Source organism: Brassica napus, chromosome C1 (assembly GCF_020379485.1).
Source record: "Brassica napus cultivar Da-Ae chromosome C1, Da-Ae, whole genome shotgun sequence".
NCBI lineage: Eukaryota > Viridiplantae > Streptophyta > Magnoliopsida > Brassicales > Brassicaceae > Brassica > Brassica napus.
Window position 1 is genome coordinate 24,040,482 of NC_063444.1, and position 5,942 is coordinate 24,046,423.

The window sequence follows — 5,942 nt, forward strand, 5'->3', positions numbered from 1 at the left end:
GATACTTTTGTACCTGTTGCAAAGCTCCATACCATTAGGATTGTACTATCAGTTGCAACCAACCTTGGGTGGGATCTTTGGCAAATGGATGTGAAGAATGCTTTCCTCCAAGGAGAGCTAGAAGATGAAGTCTATATGCTACCACCTTCGGGTCTTGAAGGAATGTTGAAGCCATGAAATGTTCTTAGACTGAAGAAAGCCATCTATGGATTGAAACAATCACCTAGAGCATGGTACAATAAGCTAAGCACAACACTGAGTGGTAGAGGCTTCAGGAAGTTCGAGCTTGATCACACTCTCTTTACCCTCAATACTCCCTCAGGCATCATTGTTTTTCTTGTGTATGTGGATGACATCATCATAACATGCAGTGATAAGGAAGGAATCCGAGTCACCAATGAGTTTCTGAAATCAGTATTTGATATAAAGAATTTCGGAGAGATGAAGTACTTTCTTGGGATTGAGCTGTGCAGATCAAAGGAAGGGTTATTTATCTCTCAAAGGAAGTATGCATTGGATCTCTTGAAGGATGCTGGTGCGTATGGAGGAAGAAAAGCCAAGATGCCCATGGAGGATGGGTACAAGGTTCCATGTGAGGGGGAGATTGAAGACAGCAAGCTGTTCCATGATCCAAAGTTGTATAGGAAGCTTGTGGGGAAGCTGATATACTTGACCATCACTAGGCCAGACATTTGTTTTGCTGTGAATCAAGTGATCCAGCATATGCAAGCTCCAAAGGAGCATCACTGGCGCATGGTGGAGTGGGTTCTCATGTACCTGAATGGAACTCAAGGGCTTGGTATATGGATGGACTGCAATAAAAGCACTGAAGTTGTGGGTTATTGTGATGCTGATTGGGCTGGTGATAGAGCAGATAGAAGGTCTACAACAGGCTACTGCACTTTCATTGGAGGAAACATGGTTACTTGGAAGAGTAAGAAGCAAAAGGTTGTATCATGCTCTAGTGCTGAAGCTGAGTATAGAGCTATGCTGAAGCTTACTAACGAGTTGGTTTGAATCAAAGGGATCCTTAGGCACTTGGATATTGAGCAAGCAACACCAATGACTATGCATTGTGACAATCAGGCGGCTATTCACATTGCTACAAACTCAGTGTTTCATGAGAGGACAAAGCACATTGAAGTAGACTACCACAAGGTGAGGCAGATGATAGTCTTGGGAGTGATCTTGCCATGTTATACAAGAAGTGAAGATCAGTTTGCAGATGTGTTCACCAAGGCAGCAAGACAAAAGACTATGGAGTCCATTCACATCAGATTGAGACTCATAGATCTTGGGAAGAGAATGAGCTGATCCCCTAAGTCATGAGGTCTTTACTCTTTTTCCCTTATCAAGGTTTTGTCCAAATGGGTTTTCCTTAGTGAGGTTTTTAATGAGGAAGATCTCATGGCTATCCAAGCTTAGACTTTCACAAAGCTAAGCTTGAGGGGGAGTGTTGAGATGAGATCAATATATGAGAAGAGAAAGACATGAGGAGTTGAGTATGATGAAGAGGACGTACATGGCGTAGTAATACTAGTTACCCGAGTAACTTGCAAAGGTTAAACCAAAGTTACCCTAGTTATACTAGTATACTAGTTATACTAGTTACCCGAGTAACTTTGGATGAAGAAGAGAAGCCCTATTCCCTTAGCTAAGGAATCAGACCGTTGCAAGGGAAGAGGAGGCGCATGTGACAGGCTGGAGAAGAGCTGGATAAAGCAAAAAGAGCTTTATGCACAAGGAATAAGCTCATTGGATGGTTTGAATTAAAGCAAACCTTATCTCTTGTAATAGTGCCTCTTTGTGAAACCCTCATCCTAGTCTTGCCTCCTCATATATATTGTAAACTCTGATCAGATTAATAATTAAGAAGTTTGGGATTATCTCTCTAGACTCTCTCTCTTGTTCATGATGATTCTTAAATACTCTTAAACATGATTACTACCTAATCTCTCTACAAATATCCCATTAATCTTCTCTAATCTACCTTTAATCTCTCAATACCTACTATATTCTCTAAAATCATACTAGACAGTCTGCCATACAAGGTTTTTGATGAGAATAAAACGAGTCTGTTGGGACGGTTTCTTAACCCTGATTGCCAATCGATGGCCCGTATGATAGAGTATATGCCTACGGCTTAGCGCATGATTGATAGAGTCGGGGGTATCACCTTCTCCCGTGGTAGATTTCAGTTTGTCTTCCAAAGAGAGGAGGATTTGCAAATGGTCTTGAATGATAGACCATGGTCATACAATCACTGGTCAATGGCCTTGGAACGATGGACTACTTACCCCCCGAAGGATTTCTTGCAGACGATGTTGATTTGGGTTCGTATCATGCATATCCCAGTGAACGTCTTCACTACTAAAACAATGTTCAAGCTGGCTTTGGAAGTAGGGAAAGTAGAAGAAATTGCTTATGACCCCAAGATTTCGCATACAAAAGACTATATTAGAGCTCTCGTTAGCTTTAACACTGATAACCCTTTGAAGCCTTCCAGGCAGCTCAGTATTCCGGGGAGGATCATCACAGCTGAGTTTGAGTACGAGAAGATTCATAAGCGGTGCTTCCACTGTTTTCGTCTTACTCATAAAAAAATTTGATGCCCATTGTTTAAGGCACCTCTAAAAGCAAAAAAGGAGGGCTCTGTCCGGGTTTCCACTTCTCTTCCCAGAATTTTCAAAGGAAAATTTAAAGATGGCAATGCAATATATCTCGCACTCTGATGCTGCTGAGAGGTCGGCTAGGGTTCAGATAATAAGGCAAGGGATTGAAGAGTACAGTAAATCGGAGTCTTCTATATGTCTCACAAGGCTTACAAGCGATGTTGATAAGAGTAAAGAACATGTCTTTACTTATCACGAACCCGAAGATGCTCGCATATCCTCTCATCAGGAAGATAGTGCTCCTTACAAGATCCACATGATAAGAAACAACAATGAAAATGATACGGAATCTTCCTTCTCCACTCACTCTACTTCCTTTGCCCCTAATCTGGTTTCTACGGGTTTTCGTATTGGCCCTTCTTCGGAGGGGAGAGTCTCCTGGAACCAGAGCCAGGGGAAGTCGCAGAGGAGACACCCTCACTCGTGGAAAAGGAAGCTAACAACAAGATCATCTACTATAGCAACAAGTGAAGTAGACATCTCTTCTGCATCTCCTTTTCAGATGACTATGAAACAGAAGCCTGCTCTGCCTCTATTTTTGCCAGACAGAAAAATCTAAAAAATCTCAGAACCTACGGTGGTTTTTTTATAGAGGCCGGTGCCTCCCCATTGAGTGTTATAAACAGGAACTTTCAAGCAGTAGGAAGCGACAAGACAGTTCAACAACTTCGGAGCCTAATTCTGAGGTTCTTTCCTGATTTTGTTATTTTGATGGAAACGAAACAAAAGAACGATTTTATGTTGGGGTTACAAGAGAGCTTGGGTTACGGAAAAAAGAATACTGTGGAACCAATAGGCCTCACTGGAGGTCTGGCTGTGATGTGGAAGGATATCTACAAAGTGAAAATTTTGAGCAGTGACAAGAGGATAATCGATACAAAGGTTACATGCGGGTCAATCTCATTCTTCTTGACTTGTTGTACGGTGATCCTGTCAAGAGTAAAAGACAGGAGGTGTGGGAGCATTTGACAGATATTGGACTATTACGATATGAGGCTTGGTTGTTGATGTGTGATATAAGTGAACTCATGTCTAATGATGAAAAGAAAGGAGGAGCTGTTCGTCCTGATTCTTCCTTTTGGGATTTTAGGAACATGGCTAAGAACTGTAAACTGAAAGAAGTCCGGTTTACAAGTAACATGCTTTCTTGGGGAGGAAAATGGATAGTGTTTGGATTAAATGTCGACTGGATAAAAGCTTAGGAAACAATGAACGGTTTACTATCTTCCCACGAGCTACTATGGAGTACCTTGACATGTGCGCATCAGACCACATACCAATAAGAATCTGCTTTGCTTTAGAAAGAGCTGATCCTACCAGAGGAAGATTCTTCATTGATAAAAGAATGTTATCTAAAGCGGTCTAGAGGAAGTCATCAAAGACTACTGGAGATCAAGATATGAGCTCCAGAAAAATATAATGGATATGATTAACCGATGTCGTAGATGGGTCTTGAGATGGAAGAAACATGCAGACTTGAATTCCAGAAACAAGATCACTCGGCTCAAAACTGCTCTGGAGCGTGAAATAGCAAAGACTTCTCCTTGTTTCTCATTTATGGGAAAACTAAAACAAGAACTTACGGTTGCCTATAAGGAAGAAGAGATTTTCTGGAGACAAAAATGCAAAGAAGATTGGTTAAAATCTACATATTGGAACACTAAGTTTTTTCCGTAATTGTGTCAAAGGCATGAGGAACCAAAACAGAATCTTCTTACTTCTCGATGAACTTAGACATGAGCACTTCTCAGAAGGAGAAAAAGAAGAAAAAGGAGAGATAGCAGTCAAAAACTTCTGAGATCTTTTCATGATATCTAACCCTTTGAAATTGAATCTCTGTTTTATGTGTTTCAAGAACGAGTGACACATACCATGAATGAGCTTCTGATGGCATATATTTCTGAAGATGAGATAAAGAGAGCAGCTTTCAGTGTCAAAGGAAGTAGTGCACCGCGAGAAGATGGTCTCACATGAGTCTTTTATCAGCGATGTTGGCACATTTTGGGGCCGTAACTTCAGAGGAAGTTTCTTCTTTGATAAAACAAGGTTATCTAAAGCGGGTCTAGAAAAAGCCATCAAAGGCTGTTGTGGATCACGAATGAGCTCCAGAATAATACAATGGATATGATTAACCGATGTCGTAGAGGGGTCTTGAGATGGAAGAAATATGCAGACTTGAATTCCAGAAACAAGATCACTCGACTCAAAGCTGCTTTGGAGCGTGAAATAGCAAAGACTTCTCCTTTGTTTCTGGTTTATTGGAAAACTAAAACAAGAACTTGCGGTTGCCTATAAGGAAGAGGAGATTTTCTAGAGACAAAAATGCAGAGAAGATTAGTTAAAATCTAGAGATAGGAACACTAAGTTTTTCCATAACTGTGTCAAAGACAAGAGGCACCAAAACAGAATCCTTATGCTTCTGACTTGGACAGGAGCACCTCTCAGAAGGAGAAAAAGGAGAGATAGCAGTCAAAAACTTCCGAGATCTTTTTGTGAGTTCTAACCTATTTGAAATTGAATCTATGTTTTATGCGTTTCAAGAACGGGTGACGCAGACCATGAATGAGCATCTGATGGCACATATTTCAGGAGATGAGATAAAGAGGGCAACTTTCAGTGTCAAAGGAAGTAGTGCACCGGGAGAAGATGGTCTCACATGAGTCTTTTATCAGCGATTTTGGCACATTGTGGGACCGTCTTTAACTTCAGTCATTCATTCCAGATGGATGGAACCATACTCAGCTGAGTCTTATCCCTAAAATTCCTAACCCGTCCAAGATGTCTGATATGCGGCCTATTAGCCTTTGCTCTGTTCAATACAAGATTGTATCCAAGATTCTCGGCAACCTTGTGAAGCGGATTCTCCCTAATATCATATCAGAAACTCAAGGAGCCTTTGTTTCAAGCAGACTCATCTCAGACAATATCCTCATTTCTCATGAGATGGTACATGGACTTAAGGTTAATCCTAAAGTGTCTGATGGCTTCATGGCAATAAAGACATACATGTCCAAAGCCTATGATAGAGTAAAGTGGAATTTCTTGGAGTTCCTGATGGAAAAATGGGCTTTGCGCATGGGTGGATTAAATGGATTATGGCTTGCGTCAGCTCGGTCTCTTTTCTGGTCCTTATGAATGGGAATGAGCATGGTTTCATCAAGCCAGACCGTGGTATCAGACAGGGCGATCCCTTATCCCCATTCCTATTTATCCTGTGTGCGGAGGCCCTCGTTAGTTGCTTGAATGAAGCGGAAATTGCAGGCGGACTCC